A 23,012-nucleotide genomic window follows, 5' to 3' on the forward strand; every position below is an offset into this window, starting at 1 on the left:
TTAGGCCTGGTTGTTATATTCTGCTCTAACTTTGTTTGCTGATATGAAGCTATTTTCTGTTTAAAGCTGCTGACTAATAAATCCTACATTTATTTCTCCTAAAACGTCTCCGGTGTTTTACCCTCTGCGCATATCTCCTTAACCTGTGACCTCATACAAGGTACAGTCCATACTTACATTTGTTAGCAGTGGAAAATAAATTCTTTACATACTGTAGCAGGATTTCCTGTTCATCTGGAATAAAATGAGTGCGTTCTGACCCTTGTCAATCAATGCCGTGCGGGCCCCTGTATATCTCAGGGGGCTCTGCTGCTGGTTTTCCATTTCCTGTGACAATTGGAAACTTTTATTTCCATCAACAAAGCTACGGTCACTGCCGATTCAGAAACAAAGATCAAAATGAGTGGAACAAAAGTGTTAGGTGTCATGTAAAATGATGTGTGCGTGTTTGTAGTTACACATGTATGTGCGTGCTAACACAAACGTTTACATGTATAACAGGAAGGGGTTTGTTTCAAAGTAGGCCGCACCCTAGAACAGGGAGGTGCAATCTTTTTCCCCTGCGCCCCCCTGATGGCTCTCCCTTCCTACTCGCGCCCCCCTCCCCCACCTTGGCTCCAGGCGTTCTGACGTCACGTTGCCACGGCATCACGTGACCCCGCAGCGTCATTTGACGTGGCATTGACATGGCAATGCGAATCCAGAAGCCGTCTGAGCCAAGGTAAGTGAAGTTTACAGAGGTCTTTGCCGCTCCCCCGGCAGTTAATGTAAACCCCGCGTCCCCCGCAGAGAATCTCACTCCCCCCAGTTTGCGCACCGCTCCTCTATAAAATGGTGATTTATTATATAATAGATTATGCAGTTAAAGGGGCCTATGCAGAGAGCAGCGCTATTTCGAAATTCGCCATTTTTTGGAGATAATCGCGCAGAAAACAGCAGAAAATGGAGATTTCCGAAAAACGCGCCAATTTTTCTTTTCTATTTGTAAAACTCGCCTCGCGGCTGGCGAAAACCTCAATCTCGCCAGTTTTACAAATATCCTAATGCAGAGAGCCGCGAACGGCATCTAGCGGCTGTTCGCGCCAATAAAATGGCGCGATTGTCTCCTTTTTCCCTCGCCAGAAAAAATTGGCAAGAAGCGGCCGCTCGCGGCCATTGCAAAGGGAAAAAAAAAGGCGCGCATTTGTTTTTACAAGTTTCTGAAGCGCGCATCTCGCCAATTTAAACTCGCCAGACGCATCCATGTTAAACATAGCAGAATTCGCACTTTTCTGCATATGGAGAATAAAACTCTCCAAAAAAGCTACTTTTTAATAAATTCGCCATTTTTCAAATTCGCTGCTCTCTGCATAGGCCCCAAAGTGTTGCACATTGGATAGACACGGACAGCAGTGGTCCCTGCATTCTCTATCCAGATTTCTTCTAACAGAGTTGAGTTTTGCTCATATAGCTTTTTAATGTATAAACTGCATACGTATAATTATGAGGGAACCTATTAACTAAAGCCTCCCGGCTGCAAAAGTGAGGCAAAACCAGTGCAAAAAACAACAATATTCATCAAAGACGAGCAATCCATTGAAAGCAGTGGGAGTTTTTCCTTGGTTAAATCTGTGATCATTCTTTTTCAGAGACTGTGCCCCAGTTTTGCAGCCGGGAAACTTCTGTAATTAAACCCCAATATATATTAATAATTGTAGCAGGCTTCCCCCTAGCCCCCTTACCACCGTGGTAGCTATTACAGGATCGCGCGTGCGCAGTAAAGATAGCGCACGCGGTCCCAATGCTACAGAGGTCCTGAGTGGACTACAATTCCCAGCAGCCTCTGGGGATTGCCCTTTCACCCACATCACGTGCAGCCAGCCAGCAAATAGGGTTTTGCAGCTTCTCCTGTGGAGGAAGGCTACAATGTTGCGGGGACCACGTTTGTCAGTTGGAGCTGGAAGCAGGAAGGGGAAGGAAGGGTGAGTTACCACCAGGTAAGGTAGTTCCCCAGGTCCCAGGCAGGCCCCAATCCCCACCAGGGTTGTGGGTAGGTACTGAGGAACGGCACCTAGGTTAGGGACCCTGCCCTTAGGTGTAAGTGTGCAGTCTTGTCAGTGTCACGGCTGGCAGTGCTGTGAGCGCTGCCAAGTAGGCACAGTGTGTGTGTGCAGCAAGATTGTTGTAGGTACGGTGTGAGTGCAGTGGGTTGCTGCAGGTACCGGTTGAGTGCAGTGCGGTTGCTGCAGGTACTGTGTGAGTGCAGTGTGTTTGCTGCAGGTACCGGTTGAGTTAAACAGAGGGGATCCGGGAGGTGAAGGGAGAGGTAGTGTGGGTGCAGGGGGTCAGTGACCCCGTAGGCCCTAGGAGTGTTCCCTGAAGCCACTGAAGGTTGCTGTGCTGCAGGGACGCCCATAGTGGTAGCGAGCATCACCCTTACTGTGTAGACAGCTAGGGACAAAGGGACAAGCGTGCGGAGCAGGTTCTGCTGGCGAGTCGTCTGGGACCAGATGGCTGGATATTGAGACCACAGGAGGCAGACCGCTGATTCATCTGACCCTTTGCGAAGAGGTACCGGTCACCGCCATGACCGGAAGGTACTATAACATCAAGTGCACCAACACCGGTCAACAGGCGCTGATCCCGCCTTAGGCTAAACTCTTTAGGAACACTGAGCGAGTGGTTAAAGAACCGAGCCTATACCAATAGCACTATACATGGACACGGTGTGTAGGGCACGCGGTGAGGGGACGGAGACGTTACTCCTGATGACAGTGGCCTAGCCACTAAGGTTATATGAGCGTTAGAGTATAAGTGTGTAAGATATATGTTATGTTCAGTAAAGCCCTTTGCTATTTCACATCCAGTGTATGTGTTCATTTGTATGTGTCCTGCGAGGAACAACTCCCGCTCTGCTGGGAGCCATCGCAGGTGGAGGCGCTGCACCATATAGTAGTGGTAAGAGTAATTCACCCCAGGCTCCCCGTGGCGGAAGCTCAGCCCTCCTGGTTGCCAAACAGGTACAGCACCACACTGATAAGTAGTCAGATACACCTACCCACCCCAATCTCACTTAGGGTGGGGAAAGAGGGCTACATAATCTACACGGTGGAAGTACTTGCAGAAGATGGGGGAATGCTTGCAATTTGGGGAGTATGAAAGTGAGGGGTTCGGGAGGATTTACTTGACGCAGATGTTAAGGTAATGGGATGTGTCTTTCTGCTTCAAATAATCAGAAGTGACATAAATCTCCCCGGCTAAATATCGGCACCCGGCGTAAGAAACTGCTTAATACAGTATATCTGCTGCAAAAAAGTGGCGCAGTGAATCAAGAAAATACCATGACCCCCTGCTTTATACTGAAAGCACCAATACTGACTGTAATATGTGTTATTTCTCATGTAGTTTTATTGTCTCAGTTTTCCCCACCCTCAATTCCCCAGTTAATGAGATTTAAACCTTTTATCCACATGTACTTGTACAAAAAAGTGCTGGCACATTGTGAAAATTTCCTGAACCTGAGAACTACTCCTAAGGAACAGCGACAGAAAGAAGATCCCCAAATCCTGAAAAGGAATCTCTAAAGGGAAGCAGATCAAAAGACACAGGCAATTGCAAGACAATCCAACCTGATTCAATGTCGTGCACCTATTGTGTAACCATGATCAGAAACATGATATAGTAAGGTGACCATACGTCTCGGTGTAGCCGGGACAGTCACAGATTTTAATTAAGCGTCCCGGTGTCCCAACAATTTTTTTTTAAAATAAAACGAGTTAAAAAGTCCCAGTTTTTAGATTTTCCCTGTTTCACTTAAATCTCTTAAAACTGTAAAAATAGATACTGCATGTTTTTATGTGATCAAAGAGTAAACTTTTTAAATATGTTGGTAAACGCTAATTAAACAATGTATTAATATATACCAAACCGTCTTTCTAAATGTGTTGCTAATGTGTATCATTTTATTCTGTTCTTCCCATACTAACTGAAAGTGCCCGTCGGGGATTGTAAGAAATCAAAATATACTGAGATTTATAAATGGATAATTAAATGTTTACGTTTCTTAATGAAAATGTTTTTATGTATTTGTATTCTAATGCCGTTGGGTAAACTATATTTTTGTGATGGGAGAATGTAATTTATGATGTCGTATGTGATGTCATTGGTGATGTCAGCAAAGCACAGAGGGGAGAGTTAAGGTTGCGTGTCACCTTAACCTCTTAATTTCCAGGCATTTGAAAGATTTGCTAACAAACCTTAACTAAAGTTTAACAAGGTTTTTTTTTCAGTTTAATATATATGTACAGTATGTGTATCTGTCTGCGTGTATGGTGTGTCTGTGTATAAGTACACATATACACACACACACAAAAGATACCATAATCAAACCATATAATGCAGGGTACCCAATAACCTGCTGGAAAGCTACAAAATGCAGTTGCTAGTGGTGGTTTTCAAAAAGGTGATACTTTGTTCAGGAGATATGTGTTTGAAATATTACATGTCTGGGAGGTTTTAAATGGATCTGTCCCCAAATACCAGTGCAGTCTAAAGGTTACCATGGCAACCTCAGAAGCTGGAGATTAAGAAAAACATGACTTAAAACACACACACACACACACACACACACACGAGGCAAGATACTAACATTAGAGGAGTTGAGCTAATGTAGGCTTCGGGCTGGGATAGATTGCTGCTTTAAAAACATCTGTCCAACATGGCATAAAGGTGTTTTAACTTTATTCACTTCATATATATATTGGTGAGTGAGACGGGACCTTTGTATCTCTCACTTGTAAGAATATATACGGAAAGATACTGTATTTCTCAGACATACAGTACGTGTTACTGTGTAAGAGCCGTAAACAAAGTAGCCCAAATGCACTTCCAATGTGACAAGCTAGTTAGTTCATTTCTATATGTTTTTTTCTCTGTGCAGTGGAGGAAATAGAAATGGACATGATGTAAGATTAGTAGTGTAAGACCTGCGGATAGGGGTTGCAGCTTGTCATGGTAATATCATGAGATATTATGTCATTTAATCAATCTGGTGCTTCAGGGGTTAAAGTGGATACAGTTTGATTTTAAATGTTAAATGTTTTATGGCCTGTTAAACCCAAAAGATATGACATATAGAATCATGGACTTGTCAGCGATGCTAAGTATAACGTTTCGATAGCTGCAATCGTGGCGAGGAGACGAATGCAATGAGGCCAGACACGTGAGGTCTATTTATTTATTTAAAAAAATGTTTTACCAGGAAGTAATGCATTGAGAGTTACCTCTCGTTTTCAAGTCTGTCCTGGGCACAGAGTCATAAAAATACATGGTTACATGTATTTGTAGCTGGTAATAGGGGACAGATATCATTTGTCACTCATATTTAGGGACAAGACGGTCATACTTGGTCTTGTTCCGTCTGTCATAACAACCAGAATCTACTGTATTGTTGTGACTCGCGTGTAGCTGAGTATTGCAGAAGGAGATTGGATAAGTGTGCTTATATACCGAGGCAAACCTTAAACGTTGTTTGATAAAAGTTTTTTTACTCTGTCGTAAAACCTTTAATCTCGCAGCTGATTTGCGACAGCGGTGGGTTTATGTTGTTTCAATGGGGAAAAAAATAGTACGTAAGACTTAGCAAGGTATTATAAAAATCAGATTTCAACAGAGGTGTTTTTTGAACCAAACACGTGATTTCTCATTTCTGCACCAGTGACCTCTCTGGGAGAAAATCCTGCTTTGTGGTAACATAATGTTATATGGATTTCTGTTTTATCCTGTTAATTTAAGAAACTGTCCTGCATTTACTGTAATTGTATGTTATTGTAATCCTTTTTCTGTAATCTAAGAACTGTATTTTTATATACATTAAAACATTTAATAAGTTATGCTTTGGAGCTCTGAATTAAGTGTTGCATGCTCTGGAGAGAGTATTTAAATTTTCGGACACATTTTGCTACAACAGATTTTAGTGTGTTAAGTGCATAGTTTTTTTTCTATAATAAACAGGGACCTGAGACCCTGGTACATATATATATTAATTACATATTTCTGCATATTTCTTGGGTGGTGCAGTGGATAGATCTGATATCAATTGAGTAAGGAGTTAATATTAACTCATTGAAAGTACCATGCGCAGGAAAAAGGTGAGTTGGCTAGAGTAGCCGTGTGTACTAACCCTGGCTGCATTTCTAAGTCACGTGACACAGATTAACATGTTTTGACCAAAAGATTGAACTAAATGACCCACACTTATGAGAAGAAAAAACATAGAAACAAAATCATTTGTCACATTGGATGTGTATTGGGCTTCATTGTTTACTGTTATATACTGTAGTTTTGAGGTCCTTTCCCAGAAGTGCTCCAATTGGCATCAGGAACGTTATAGTTACAAACAGGACAGGTTTTATTCACAGAGTTTGAGGACGAACTCCCCCAGGTGCATTACTGAATTCCTGGAGAGGCACGTGATTAGAACAGTTGAAGTAGTTGATTAGTCATACAGGATTACTTAGTCATCATATGCCATACTCTCCTTATACCTTCCGGGTGCCTGCTTGGGCTGCCCCTTTATATCTTTGGAACAGAGAGGCCTTAGTACTGTATCTCGTTCTGACTATTCTTTTAGTAGCTCTACAATGCTGGGATGGCAGAGGTGGTCCCTTTCTATTAGGCACCATTTTATACTCCCCTGGGATGCTCATAGCAGGAGGGTGTCCAAGGTTACCAGCTCTATGCTCCTTTGATACCCAGAGCTGCCAATTGGGGTAACCTCTAGGGGACACAGGCCTGTCAGTGGGGAACCTACACTTCTCTGATGCCTGCATTTCTAGTAAGCCTATCATCAAGGGCACTTCCCTATCAAAACAACAAAGGGGCGACTACGATAGACCACCTTATTACATAACTGTATACTTACATATATATAGGTGAGTCCCCGTCCTCTGGCTCTCCTTCTAGGATATGAGGGAGAAGTTCTAATCCCCTCCTATGTAAAACTTAGCTTCTACCTCCCTGTCTCTGGGCAGAAAAAGGGCAGAGCTTAGTCTCTGCTGAGTTAGTATCCAGAAGCATGTGACCAGCCCAGCATGTTCTAGATGCAGGGAGTTATCAGGTCTTGTATAGTTACTTCACAACATACTGTCAGATGGGGGCATTACTCAGTGATAACTCTTCAAATTCTCTTTAACCCCTTTGTTGAATATAATAACTCCCAAAGGGGGGGGGGGGAGGGTTACATATGTAACAGCCACCATGTTTAATCCTTTCCACCAAACACTAACAATATAAGATGATTTACTGTGACATCATGATTTATTGTTATACTGATGGCTCCTCCAAACACCCAGTCCCTTGGCATATATGTCATTACAATACAGCTGAACGTGAGGCATGGGAAGTTTCTAAAAGCATTGTAAAACTAGATCTAGGAGGAGAACTCTGCAAGCATCACAAGCAGCAACAAATCCGCACTTCACCATGAAGTACCACTACGGCTACTAAAACCCATTCTACTCGCAATCTAATGGGATGCATTGAAATTCATCCCAGTCGCTATGGGGGTCACCTATCACAATTCCCATGGGTGCAGCTGGAACCAGGAGCACTTGGACAAGATATAGCTTAGCATGAAAGAGTTAATTCCCAAGTGGCTAATCAAGTTGCTTAAGGCCAGGTCTCCAGTGGCCGCTGCGGCATGCGCGCCACGACGCGATCACGTGGTCAGCGCGCACAGATGGAAGGGCAGATATGCCCTGTCGTGGCCACGCCCCCTTTCATGGCCCCGCCCCTGCGCTCCCCTAGAGCTCCCGATCGCGGCTTTATACTGTGCATGCGCCACCAGGACGCCAGGCGCGCGTGCAGCAGTGAGGACTGCGGCCGCAGCCTAAGAAGCATGTTCATAAGGAATAAATCTGTCCTACTATGAGAGGAGACCATGGGTATGTCAGTGTGTGAGAAGCCTAGCAGAAGAGGTTTTTTTTTACCAATCTGGTGCTGTGAAGAAGCACTCTCTTAGTTATGGACCCCTGTTGTAATCGGAAGCTGGCGAAGTTAGTGCGCTGAGGATTTAATTTTTTTCACTTGTGTTATTATTAAATGGGCCCTAGAATCGTATGTAAATAAAACTCAGTTCTCCGCATGATTGCATCCTGGGGTTGTCTCACATGTAGTTATGTCTTTACTTATTTAGCGCCTTCCAAGTACACAGCGCGTCACTGCAGTAACACACGTGACATAATAATATAACACATAATGGGAATAAACCCTACAGACATGACAGCAACAATATCTGTGACAGCGCCAACCCGTGATTGCACCTTTGTCACATGGGATTATTCATTAAACTCTGATAGTGCCCATTTGGGGAAATCAATGGGAGTTTCCGTGCTACAGTTCCCCAATCGCCCCTCGGTGTAATGAACGACCTCTATCCATCAAGGCAGAATAGAACCGCTCTGGGGCAATAAGATTGCAGCAGACGTATTAAAGAAGCAAGTTCCATTGAAAGCAATTGGTGCAGGGTTGGGAGTGAGAATTGTCTTAATTCTGCTGTGACACATATGGGTCTAAGTATACAGAATATGTTTTTGGGAAAACCAATTTCAGCGCATTGTCAGTGTGTCACCTACAATCATTAGCAGCATATGTGGGTATGTCTTATACATTAGAAAGGGATCCAAATCAGGAACTGGAGCACAGCCTCACCATTGTCTTATACATTATACATGGACCTAGGTGTGGCACAGGTTCTTTCTCTTTGTATGGAGTGCGTCAGGTTCATACAGACGAATGGATAAGGAATTGTTTGCTTCTGCTTGCATTTGTCTTTTAGGCCAGGGCTGCTCAACTCCAGTCCTCAAGACCCCCATCTCCCCAACAGGACAGGTTTTAAGGATATCCCTGCTTCAGCACAGGTGGCTCAGTCAAAGACTGAGTCAAAGACTGAGCCACCTGTACTGAATCAGGGACTGATTGAGCCACCTGTGCTGAAGCTGGAACTGATTGAGCCACCTGTGCTGAAGCAGGGATATCCTTAAAACCTGACCTGTTGGGGGGGTTCTTGAGGACTGGAGTTGGTCACCCCTGTTTTACTCCAAGAAAAAGTTGCCTGACCATTTTGGCACATTTTTGGTGCACAAGGGGGGCGAAGGCTTGAAATTTATTTCCTACATGCTGTTTCATTTGCATACATGCGCCAGACCACCTCGTAACTCCGCCTCTCACGCCATTCCCTAGCGCCATTTTTTTTTCTCAGCTGAGAAAAAGTCGACGCACAGCACATCAAAATCGTTTTTAACCATCGGCGCACCAAGACGCACAAATATGTTACTCTTCTGTTCGTCACTTTTACGAGAAAATAGCTTTTAGCGACACTTTACACATAGGCCCCTTAGAGGATAATTTATGGAAACCTCCCCAGTTACAAAAGTAAAGCAATAAAAAATAACCAGATTTATTAAGGGAACATCGCCCTTCAAACCCGTCGCATTGTCTTGATCAACCTGGTGCAGGTTTGTTGATAAATGATCCTCAGAGACCCCAAAGCAGTTAAATTAGTGTGTCTTTCTAGACATCTTTCTACTTCTGGAGAGGTCACCAAATGTAGATGTCAGAGTCGGTATCAGAAAGCTCGGAGAAACACTACACTGTGTGGTCATTTACAGTAAATACGATGGCACAGTCATAGTGCTAATGAGCTCTCAGCTGCAAAAATAGAGAGAAAACACGCTGTATCTATATGAGTGTGCACTGGTCTTTACATAGCAAGATCGCCTGAGCACCTGCAAGTAATGGGCAGTCTAGCAACATTTGATATGCAGCTGGCATAAGACACGCCACTTGATGATGCAGGATTTCAGCTCTAGATCAGGGGTGGCCAACTCCAGTCCAAAAGGGCCACCATGAGACCAGGTTTTAAAGCTATCCCTGCTTCAGCACAGGTGGCTCAATCAGTAGCTCAGTCAGAATGGTATGAGGTTGGCAGAAAACCCCCCACCCCTAGTGCTTTAAGAAAAAAACAAATAACCTTTGATTCAAGAGATCAAACGTAAAGGGGTACATGGTTAGAGAGTAACCCTAAAGGATGTTATAAACGCGCAGAATGTATGGCTTGTAAATTTGGCATCAACAAGCAAAAACTTCACCTGAAACAGGACAGGGGAGATTTTTGCAATCTCAAATTTAATAAACTGCAACACTGTCCTCCAATATGTGGGCCGCACGACAAGAACATTGAAAACTAGGCTTTTAGAACATGTGAGAAACATAAAGAAGGGCCTGAGTCACATTACACTCCTTAGTGCATCATAATCTATATTGATTAGAATCAATTAAATAATTTGACGGCAGATACGAGCCACGTGGACAACTTAGTCTTGCCCTTCCCTATCTAACACACATTCCCAGCCAGCTCAAACTCCTACACCCACCACATCATGAATATATATTTACGTCACAAAAGAGTGCTACTGAGCGTTTACTGGGCTACTCTTCCTCATCTTTTTAACTTGGGAGGTCTTTCATTTTGCTGCAAGAGCAGGACTTACTATGGTTCTTTCCCCTCACACAGAGGTAAAAGGAAGGGTTCACAGTGTAGTGTAGGACCTGCATTATTGGTTATACCTTGACGTTTGGTATGCAGGCTTACGACGCTTTGGCCAAAGGGTTAAACTATATAACCAAGTTATTATTATTATTATTATTGAAGTATTTAAACTTTATACTTATTACCATATATGTTTTGTCAATTGGATGTAGCATTGGGCACCCCTGTCTTTTGGTGTATACATTCCCTATCTAGACTGAAAGTACAGTATTTTCTCATCAGCCTACAGGATTTAGGTTTTTCTCAATACACCCTAAAGTCTTGGCTTCAACAGGAAGACCACATACTTGCACAGCTTTATTGAACATAATAAAAGTGTCCCACAGTCTGCTGGTTTTATTCTTGCAGACATCCAGGAGGATTTCATTTTAGTCCTCCTACATTATTACTCCAGTTGAGGATGAGCGTGTCATTAGCACCTATAAACTCTGAGGTTTGTTTACCAAAATCATCCACATGCAAAACTGAGGCAATATTGTTACAAAGATTACATAATATTTATGACAGAAGAACTTGTTGCTTTCAATGAGATTTTTTTGGGGTGGTAAATCTAGGGTTGCCTTTTGCATGTAGCTTGTCTTTGGGGACTACTAGTTCTGTAAAGGACTAATGTATTTAGGGACTAATTGGGTTCAATCACTCTGGGTTTTCCCCTCCCCTTTCTACCACATGGTCAGGGATGTCAGTGATGTCATGATAGGAAGTACAAAGGGTATATATAGCCCCACCCTTGTTCTAGAAGCAGGTTCTTCAGTTCTTAATGTGAGTCTTGTAAATAGGTTTGTGCTTAAGTAATATACTGTATACTGTATATATATAAAGATGTGTCCTGTCACCCTTTGTTTGTTTTCCGTTAGTAACGTACCCCTCTATGATGATGTCGTCTGTTAAAGGAACGGGGATCTTAAGTTGTGGGAAAGGGATGCCACTTGTTCTGGTCTCATAGGGTTACCCATACCGCAGCCTGACCACCGCTGTCCTCACCGGGTGCCGACACTGCAGCCGGTATTCATATAGAACCCGCCCATCCAGAGGGGTCTCACCGCATAATAGCCTCCTTGCAAGTGGTCCCCAATACAGAATATCCTTTATGATGGGCCCACAAGTTATGCCCCTCCGCTGAACAGGAGTAAGAACTACCAGGGGATAAATTCCAGAATCTTATTGTTTGCAACGAGTTCTGTCCAGATGCACCGTATGTCAATACCTGCGAAGTGTTTTAGACGGCTGTCAATAAAGCACCTTTCTGGTTTATAAAAGTTCCTGGGGCCCATCTTTTTCGTATCCCTTCATCCACGCCCAGCCTGCACCCACCCATCACCCTGCAAAGTGTGAGACACTAAGCACTGACACTTAGTCAAGTTAATCTGTGTGTCCTGCTTTAGAGCCGGGTAAGGAGGGTTACATATAAATACTGTAAGTGGGAAGTACTGTAGGGGATCTTTGGAACTGAATAATGTAATTTCAGCTCTGGGGACCAACTAGTTTCAAAGATAATTACAGGGGAATGTGCCACTGGTAGCATTCCCTCCATAGGAAACAAAAGGGTGATTTAAATGTCCTGCATTTTGTAAGCCAATAGGAACCCACCTCGTCCTCTGTGGCGGCTTCCTATTGGCCTGTGTGACGGGGCGATTTAAATACTAGGAAGCAACAGACGGCACCTTTCCCAGAACATGTTTCGGGAACCAGCTGAAGGAATAACCCTGTTTCAGCACAGGTAGCTGAGTTGAAGACAGAGCCACCTAAGCCACTTGTGCAGAAGCAGGGATATCCTGAAAATCTGATTTGTTGGTGGCTCGGAACGGGAGTTTCCAACCCCTGATTTAAATACAACTATATCATTTTGTGCTGCTCCATTGAAATGACAGTGCAGTGACGGAATAAAATGTGTGCACATGATATGATCTTCTCATGTGCAGATGATAAAAGGAAAGTAAGGGTAATTTATGAAAGAAATACGATTGGACCAGCAGCAGACGTGCGTTTCACAATAAATATAGCAAACAAAGCATTGCCTGGTGCTGTAGTAATCAGTATTGCAAACATTTTGGTAGATCGGTATTAGGTTTCTAGCTGCAAAACCTGGAGAAGGCTTATGCAAAAATAGCACCAGATTTACCAAAGAAAGAAAAAATTGATTTTAAATGGTTATTTTCTTAAGAGATTCTGGTACTGCTTTTGCACTATGATAGCGGAAGTTTTGCATTTCAGAGACTTTCGTTACAAATGATCATTTTGTTTTACTGCTGCACACAGAATTTCATTGACTTAGAGACACTTTCTTAAGAAGCATCTAAATAGAATATCTGATCTGCAATCTGGTGTAAACTCCTTATCTCTTATATTGTAGCATAATGTTGCGTTTCCATTTATGTGACATTTTGTCAGTCTTGGTGATACTGCTGTCCAGACTCTAACATGGGGCTTTTGCTGAAGAAGAGAGGAAAATGAAGGCCAAGACAATGGCTAAAAGTAAAATGGGAGGATAATATTTAGGAAATGTGTTGGAGCAACGTGGAGCAGAGGCTGCGACCACAATAGCTGGAAGATCATTGGGGAGGCCTTCATCAAGCAGTGGGTCAACAAGGGCTGATTGTGATGTTGTGTGTGTGTGTGTGTGTGTGTGTGTGTGTGTGTGTGTGTGTGTGTGTCGATATTGAGTGTACTGTGCTACCTATAACTAAAGAGCATTATGGAGTTTATTTATTGTTCTGTCTCCTCCCCCAGCATTTCCTGGTGTCCCCCTGTGGCCATGGAACCCTCCTCCACCTTCTCTTCTCTCTGAGTTGGGCTGCTCTTCCTCCCCTTGCCATTTGGTGCAGTCCTACTGTACCTCCTATTTCCCACCTGACTGTTTCATATCCTGCCTTTTCAGAGTGTGTCTCCGTGCAGGAAGGTTCTCCCACTGTTTCCCCGTGAGAAGTCTTTGTTTTTTTTTTTTTTTTACCTATCTCTGCTGCCATCATCATTCCCATTATATGTTCCCATTCCATAGTATGTATCCCACCAGTACTTTATCCCCCTTTTATTTCTGTTTTGTTCCCCCAATAAACATCTCAGAAAATAGAAGTCTCTATTTATATGGTATAGAGATCGAGTTGAGCTGTCTGACTCTACTCACTAGCCACAGTGTGCATGAGTCAGAACATTTATAATTGCCTCTCAGCTACAAAAATCATTTTAAAAAAAAGGTAAAGGAAACCGATAGAAAGCAACTGAGATTGTTCCATTGATAAATCTGGGCAGTTGTTTTGCCAGCTTTATGCTGGTCGAAAACGTTAATAACAAGACCCCTGTGAATCCTGGCAAGAATAACTTGCAGAAAACACGTGCACTGGGAAATAAAGTAGAGTTACCAGTTTTCAATAAAGAGAAATGGGATGCTCCTTAATAACTTATGACACCCAGTGCAACATGGAATCTGTCTGCAAATAACACTGCAGTTATCTGCGCACTTTTGTTACTGCAATTGCCACTCTACATTCGACGTGGTAAAGTTGACCAGGAGAGCTGCCTTCCTTTCCCCGTGGGTTTTTCTCACTCCTCCCTTCATAGGTTTGAGGACATAAGCCGAAACTCAGTCAATAGCAAAGGAATGTAAGCGGTGTTTGAATTTGAGAAAGGTTGCTCTCACAACCAGCTTGAGATAAAACATTCTGCACTCATTCAGGGCGGTCCTGGGAAATGTGGGATAGTTGGCAAACAAAAGATAAAGTCACACATAGTTTCACAAGGAGTTACTACTGGGATTCACAGCATGAGCCATCATCTCCAGCTTTGAAGGTAGTGGTGGCAAACCCCTCCCCAGGGACCACTGCTCACAGCAGCTTGTTTAAATAATTGAAGCATTTACTACACACAGAAGTAGGTTCACCTCATTTTCATATGAATAGAACTTTGATTGTATTGTATTGTATGTCTTTATTTATATAGCGCCATTAATGTACATAGTGCTTCACAGTAGTAATACACGTGGTAATCATGTAAATAACAGATACTATAAATAACAGATCATGAGAATTAGTGCTTTAGACATAAAAGTAACATTAAGGAAGAGGAGTCCCTGCCCCGAGGAGCTTACAGTCTAATTGGTAGGTAGGGAGAACGTACAGAGACAGTAGGAGGGAGTTCTGGTAAGTGCGTCTGCAGGGGGCCAAGCTTTATGTATCATGTGTTCAGAATATCCACAGTGCTATTCATATGCTTCTTTAAGCAAGTGTGTCTTAAGGTGGATAGAGAGGGTGCTAGTTGGGTACTGAGGTGAAGGGCATTCCACAGGTGTGGGGCAGTCAGTGAAAAAGGTTTAAGGCGGGAGAGGGCTTTAGATAAAAGGGGGTAGAAAGAAGACATCCTTGAGCAGAACGCAAGAGTCTGGATGGTGCATAGTGAGAAATTAGGGCTGAGATGTAAGGAGGGGCAGAAGAGTGTAAAGCTTTAAAAGTGAGGAGAAGAATGGAGATGTGGGATTTGATTGGAAGCCAGGAGAGGGATTTCATGAGGGGAGAGGCTGAGACACATCTAGGAAAGAGTAGAGTGATTCTGGCAGCAGCATTTAGGATAGATTGTAGGGGAGACAGGTGAGAGGCAGGAAGGCTGGACAGCAGGAGGTTACAGTAATCAAGACGGGAGAGAATGAGGGCCTGAGTCATCATTTTAGCAGTCGAGCAACAGAGGAAAGGGCGTATCTTTGTTATATTGCGGAGGAAAAAGCGACAAGTTTTAGAAATGTTTTGAATGTGAGGGGCGAATGGGAGAGATGAGTCGAGTGTGACCCCTAGGCAGCGTGCTTGGGCTACTGGGTAAATGATCGTAGTTCCAACAGTAATGTGGAAGGAGGTAGTAGGGCCAGGTTTGGGAGGAAGTATGAGGAGCTCTGTTTTAGCCATGTTGAGTTTAAGGCGGCGGAGGGCCATCCAGGATGATATAGCAGAGAGACATTCAGAAACTTTGGTTTGTACAACAGGTGTAAGGTCGGGTGTTGAAAAGTATATTTGTGTGTCGTCAGCATAGAGGTGATATTTGAACCCAAAAGATGTTATTAGGTCACCTAGAGAGAGTGTGTACAGAGAAAAGAGAAGAGGTCCCAGGACAGAGCCCTGGGGTACCCCCACAGAGAGATCAATAGAGGAGGAGGAGGTGTTAGCAGAAGAGACACTGAAAGTACGATGGGAGAGGTAGGATGAGATCCAGGATAGAGCTTTGTTCCGAATACCTAGAGTATGGAGAATGTGAAGGAGAAGAGGGTGGTCCACGGTGTCAAATGCTGCAGAGAGGTCGAGTAATATGAGCAGAGTGTAATGACCTCTGTCTTTGGCAGCATGGAGGTCGTCAGTTATTTTAGAGAGGGCTGTTTCCGTGGAGTGAGCAGTGTGGAAGCCAGATTGTAGAGGGTCTAGGAGATGATTGGGGTTGAGAAAATGGAGCAAGCGAGAGAATACAAGACGTTCAAGGAGTTTAGAGGCAAAAGGCAGGAGGGAGACAGGTCGATAGTTAGAAAGACAGGTAGGGTCAAGCTTGCTGTTTTTGAGTAATGGTATGACTGTTGCATGTTTGAAAGAGGATGGAAAGGTTCCAGAGCAGAGGGAGGAGTTAAAAATGTGTGTGAGCGTAGGGATTATAGTAGGAGCAAGAGGTTTTAGGAGATGGGAGGGAATGGGGTCAAGAGGGCAAGTGGTAGAGGGAGAAGAGGCGATCAACAGAGACACATCCTCCTCTGAGACAGTGGAAAAAGAGTCAAGGAAGGCAGGAGGAGAGTTAGGAAGAGGTGTAGGATGGGAAGAAGAAACAGAGGGGATGTTCTGACGTATGGATTCCACCTTTTCCTTAAAATAGTCAGCAAAGTCCTGAGCGGAGATGGAGGAAGGAGAGGCAGCTGAGGGTGGTTTGAGTAGAGTATCAAAGACAGAGAACAGTCGGCGTGGGTTAGACTTGTGCATGTTGATTAGAGTAGAAAAGTAGGCTTGTTTAGCTTGCGAGAGGGCAGAGTTGAAACAGGATAGCATAAATTTGTAGTGAAGGAAGTCTGCGAGAGTGTGAGACTTCCTCCAGAGGCGTTCAGAGGAACGAGTGGAGGAACGCAGCATGCACGTGTGGGAATTTAGCCAGGGTCTAGGGTTACAAGGGTGAGGGCGGCAGAGAGAAAGCGGGGCATGTAGATCAAGAGACGAGGACAAGACAGAGTTTTAGTTCCTGACCAGGTTGTCAGGGTCTGTAGCAGAGCTGAGAGAGGAGAGGGAGGAGCGTAATGTGAACTCAAAGTCAGGTAAGTGAATAGAGAGCAGGTTTCTGCAGAACCAGGGGGTAGATGGAGGTGGAGAAGGGGAGAAGCGAGATAGAGAGAATGAGATGAAATGATGGTCAGAGAGAGGAAAAGGGGAAATGGAGAAATCGGAGAGAGAGAAGTTTTTAGTGAAAACCAGGTCTAAGTAGTGGCCATCCTTGTGGGTGCTGGCTGCAGTCCACTGTTGAAGGCCAAAAGAAGAGGTTAGAGAAAGAAAGTGGGAAGCCCAAGGGAGAGCAGGGTCATCAATGTGGCAGTTGAAGTCCCCAAGGAGAAGAACAGGGCAGTCTGAGGAGAGAAAGAAAGAGAGCCAGGATTCAAAGTGAGAGAGAAAGGCAGAAGGGGGATGAGTAGAGGTAGGTGGGCGATAGATGACCACCACATGGACAGGGAGAGGAGAGAAGATCTGGACAGTGTGAGCCTCAAAGGAGGGAAAAGCAAGAGATGGAGGAATAGGAAGGGTTCGGTAACGGCAGAGAGAGGAGAGCAGGAGCCCCACGCCTCCACCCCTGCCATCAGTGCGCGGAGTGTGGGAGAAGGAAAGGCCACCATAGGAGAGGGCAGCTTCCAGAGCAGAGTCAGACTGAGTGATTGGTTACACACAACAAGTATGGTAAATTCACGGGGAAAAGGTTTAAGAACCGTTGCTCTAGTAAAGTCCTACCCAAATGAGACCCCAAAAACAAGAGGCAAGTGAGATGAACGGAAGTACAAAATGTATAGGCATGCAGTATTATCCAGTCAAAAGAGTGTTGTCACCTCCTGATGCTCCACTAAAGCTTTTGTCCCACTAGAATATATTTAGCAAAAAAACTAGAACACCAAATAACTTTCAGAAACCTATTTATCAAAGTCTCTCAGGTTCAATTTGTTTGAATCAATGTTGCCCCAATTTGCAGCTAGAAGACCTTAATGAATATTTGTTCAAATATTATAAATTACAACAGTTATATGAACACATCCTGTATTTAATGACCTTACATCAGTTCTGTGGGCACACAGATGCTATATTTGCTTAAACAGTGAGTTATAATAATAATAACTTTATTTCATGTTGCTCTTTTCTCCCAATTGGGACAAAAGTGCGTCACAATTACAGTACAGCGCGCGGTACGCAGCACGTAGGAATGTTACAGACACAGTCCCTGCCCAGATGAATTTACAATCTATGTTTTTGGTGCCTGAGGCACAGGGAGATAAAGGGTATGTATCTATATGTATGTATATCTTTATTTATATAGCGCCATTCATGTACACAGCACTTCACAGCAGTAATACACGTGGCATAATAATATAAATAACAAATAATACAAATAACACATAATGGGAATAAGCCCTCCAGACATAAAAGTAACATTTAAGAAAAGGAGTGACAAGAAGCTGACACCGGGAATTGAGCCGGTTTCCTTAACTGGGAAAACTATAAATGTTGTTTATTTATCTGCACACCTTAATAAATGTGTATGTTTCATGTGTGCTGAGGTCTTGCTGGCGAGGCGCTTGTTAATTCTATTGATGCACCTTATAATTTCATTAATGATGGCAATAGAGATAGGTAAAAAAAGCAAAGGCTTCTCACGGGGAAACAGTGGGGGAACCTAGCTGCAGGGAGGCACACTCTGAAAAGGCAAATGGGAAATAGGATGTGTAAATGTATCGAACTCGTGGCTTCAAAAGTGGAAGTAAAGAAACTTGTGCAGATTTACAGTATCAAACGAAAGAAATCCTACCACTTTCAAAGAAAATTATCTCCTTGATTTTTGCACCAGTTTTTTTAACTACTTTTCCAGCCATGAATCACTTATATTTTCATTTGCTTTTAAATTATCTGTAGAAATCAAAATACGAAACATATGTTTAAATCACACCAGCCTCGTTTCTATTAATTGAAATGCCAGACCCTTCTGTTCCTCTAAAAAGAAACAATACAATCAACAGTCACTGAACTTCTCACTGTTCTCACTATTTGTGCGTCAAGTCTCTTGACTGCAAACCATGGCCAATAATGGTACAAAAACACTGAAGGGCATGATGTATCAAGGTTACTCTGCTGCTGCAAAACTTCGAAAATAACCTTTGGCGTTTCATTGGATGTTTTTTTTTTTTTTTAATGGGACAGCGATGTATCAATGTGAAGAAGGGGTCATGGTACATACTACACATGCTACATTTATTTTTAAAGCAGCAAGACTACATTCCACCCCCCCTTTTTTTCATTTGTATGTAAAGCATGTGACAATGTATCATTCTACATTTTTACAATACCGAAGACTGCAATCCTTTTGTGCTCAAGTTATAAATCTGCCAAAATCTTGATTGTGTGCCTAACATAATGGCAGCCTTTCAGTTTCAATCAATCCTTCAGTCGGTGTAACTCAGCAGCTACAATGTATCCTTATATTACTAAGGTAACATTATCTATTGTTACAGTTTGCAGCTCAAACTGCTGGGAACATTGGCAACAAATGATTACAAACAGGAAAGTGTTGCAAAGATCTTGCATTGCTGGGGAGGTGTGCTCAAACCTGCTGTAAAAATCAAAGGATGCCTTAAAACTCATTAAAAATGGCATTTAGGATTGAATAATAAAAATAAAAAACAGTTACTATTATTAATACTATAGAACTGATTGAAAAAAACAACAACAATATTTCACATATTTTGCTGCTTTAAGCATTGCAAAAGAGCGCTCTGAATGTGAAGTAAGCCGGGAAAGTTTGCACCTGGCAGTTTTTTTCACGGTAACCCTTTTGCTTGTAGAGGGGCCTGCAACGCATTGCATTGGAGTGAAAGGGTTAATACAAGTTAAAAAGCATGGATGCAGAATTTGATACTTCCTATCATGACATGTTCATCATGTAACTCCTACAGGACATTGCCTAGATCACAAACACGGGGGTTTTGGGAATTGGAACAGGGTACCTTAATACATTGATCCAAAAGTGACGCAAGATTAAAATGTTTGCAGGAACAAATAGCCTTACGCTATTGACTCTGGTTATTCAGTTATATTGAACAAATTCTCCATTTTTGCATAATTGGAGATACCAAATAGCACCCGGGTTATTAATCCACATGGCCATTCTGTGAGATGAATTTTATTTGATCGTTCTGGTGCTGCATTTACTGCTTTTGCTCATGCTTTGCAGACAGGAGATTTTGATCAAATAGACGCCATTGGCGGTTATTTACTAAAACTGGGGTTTTCTGTACAAAAGAATTGCCCCAGATGTATCGAAAGGAAAAACTCCCACTGCTTTTAATGGGATTCCTTTTCTTTGATGCATATGGCTTGTTTTTTTTGCACTGGTTTTGCACAACTTTTGCACCAGGGAGACTACGGTAAATAGGCCCTCATCGTTCGTTGAAGCTCGCTTTATCAAATAAACGACACCACGTTATTCTGCTATTAACTTTTCCATTGAAATCAATGGGCTTTTCCCCTTAGATAAATTTGCATTACAGCAGGTTTTCCCCAATTTCGCAGCTGCAAGGCTTTGATAAATGACCCCCGGGCAGTAACAGAACCCCCTGCGGGTGCAGGGCGCTATGGTTCACAGTCTTCCGGCTGCAGAAGTGGAGAAACAAAATGGCACCCGATTTCTCACACAGGAAATATTCCCATTGCTTCCTATGGGAGCTGTTTCTGGGATAAATCTGGTGTCGTTGTTTTGTACCTGGATAACTTTGGTACGTAACCCCCACAGCCTCCTGACTTCCAAACTGGACCACATTTACCAAGAATAAACCATGTCATTGGGATTTATGGGGATATATGTAAAAAAAAAAAAAAAAGGGGTGCAATTCTAGGGGGATACAAACTTCACCAGATGTATCAAACTTGTTGATTTCTTCACTGCATATGTGCTGACTATTTGCCCCTGGAATTGCACCACTTTGATACATGTGCCCCCATTGAAACACATGTAATTTACTTATTTGATCAATCTAGTGCAGTCGTTTTGCAGGTAGAAATGACCTACGTGGAAATTATCCTTCAAAACACAGAAACAACTCAAGGTAATGTGACAATGTATTACTCATTTTAGATTCTGTTCCTTCCTGTAGAGCAGCGGTGGCCAACTCCAGTCCTCAAGGGCCACCAACAGGTCAGGTATTGGGGATATCCATGCTTCAGCACAGCTGGCTCAATAAAGCCACCTGTGCTGAAGCAGGGTTATCCTGAAAACCTGCCCGTGGTGGCTCATGAGAACTGGAGTTGGCCGCCCTTGCCGTATAGGGGACAAACAAAAATATAGATTTTATTGAATATTGATGTTAAAGCTTGCTTCAACCAGAAGGTAACTACACTGCACATCATATCCAAGTAACAGACGCGTTAAAGAGAAGAGTATCAAATATTGTATATAAGCGTATCAAAAATTGTATATTATTCTACGCAGGTAAAACTTCCCCCCTGTCATACATGTTACAAAATGTGTTACAAAACACATCATTGTAAACCTCTGGATAAAACAGATAAAGATAAAAAGTAAAAATGTTTGTGGAATAGCCACTGCGCTTTACAAATGCAGTTTTTTTAAAAATTAAATAAGCAGGCTTTAGCTGTTTACATTGTACACAAATCAACAGTTGGGAGACCTCTCTCACAAATGACTGGTCACAGATCAATTGGTTGTAAAATAACCCCAAAACGTTAGTGTATTGGGATATAAACACACACACACACACACACACACAATCCCTGCAAGCTCTAACCCCCACACACCACACCATATCATATATATTTGTGTCAAAAGGAGTGCTACTGAGTGTGACCAAATATATACAACAAAAGACAACAATTCACAATGCTATATCCGATATGACAACAACATATATAGTTAAATATGTAACTGTTTGCCTTCTGATAAGTAAGTACTTTGGAATATAGCCTGTCCTTACTGATACAGTCACCGAATGTGGGCTAATGCGCTCCTTGCTTAGGGTTAGGTATAAGGAGTCTACGGTACCTCAGTACTCTTGATGCACTCTTCAGCAGCGGGAGATGCAGTTGGAGTCTTGTGCAGAATACTCATGACACTGACAGCTCTGTACAACACCAGCAGCCCTGCAGCTCTCACCACTCCTCCATCCCACATCCACTTTTTAGACACTCCCCAATGTACACTTAACCACTTCAGTGACAAGGGGACCTGCAATACATTGCTGCAGTATGCTGAGGACATTCCTCTGAAGGGCTCATTGAAATCCCCAGAATAAATCAAATTGACCTGTAATACACGAAGTACAGATGGGCAAATGAAAGCCTTGAAGGGCATGACCTTGAAAACTTTCTAGCTTCCCTCTTCTTTCTCCTCCCCACAATGTTGAGCCACATTAACCAACATGTTAGAACAGATCACTAACACGGAGCTGGAGGTTAAACGGTCACAGCTTTTATTAGCCATAACTATACATTTCATTTTTTATATTCAATTTCACCGTGCCAGAGAACCCAACCTGTTACTCGGCCATTGGTGCAGCACCGTGGCCCCATAAACTCAGCCCGGTGCAGCCCGGCACTCCCAAATGAACCAACTCCGCTGAGGAAGATCTCTGTTTGCCCCTGTATCTGCCACCCAGCAGATACTGCCCCCCCTTTCCTATTGGCTGTTATAGACCCCATATTGTAACGCCACCTACTCTGACAGGGTTTGATCCCCCAATGCACCAACATTACTGTAGCTGTGACATTATAACATCACACGTTTTTATTTAACAATACAGGACCCATTATCAAGAGCCACATATATCAAACAGGGTGGGTCAGGTGGGAGATTTTCTTCAGTTTGGTGATTGAGCTCCCAGACCACTTCCTCCTCATATAACCACTCCAACCCCAACCCCCTTCCTGCAGCTAGCCAGCCCCCTGCCTGCCTTCCCTCACTTAACCCACACCTAGGGCCAGATGAATGGGCACTAAAAGTATACCCAGGCCAAGGAATAATACCCAACAAGTAAGGAGGGTGAGGGGTGAAATGATGGTCACCAAAAGAGAGGGGAAAAGGGGTACAGCGGTCAGTCTGCCCATCCCCTACTGTATGTATGAGGGGCTTCTGGGCTTTCTGCTTGGCTACATGGTAGACAATAGAGAGTGTTCTTTGGAACATATTCCGGTTTGACGAATATTGTAAGTGG

At 43.2% G+C, this 23,012-nt stretch overlaps 1 protein-coding gene across 1 annotated transcript in view; it reads right to left on the bottom strand.

Annotated features, from left to right (window-relative positions):
- PRKCQ (protein kinase C theta) overlaps nucleotides 1-21,924 on the bottom strand; it is a 125,089-nt gene extending 103,165 nt beyond the window's left edge. Inside the window, exon 1 of the mRNA XM_075599412.1 lies at nucleotides 21,845-21,924. The gene's annotated coding sequence lies outside the window, so the exon portion shown is untranslated. The remainder of the gene's footprint in view (nucleotides 1-21,844) is intronic.
- Nucleotides 21,925-23,012: the final 1,088 nt, after the last annotated feature.

Source organism: Ascaphus truei, chromosome 5 (assembly GCF_040206685.1).
Source record: "Ascaphus truei isolate aAscTru1 chromosome 5, aAscTru1.hap1, whole genome shotgun sequence".
Lineage (NCBI taxonomy): Eukaryota > Metazoa > Chordata > Amphibia > Anura > Ascaphidae > Ascaphus > Ascaphus truei.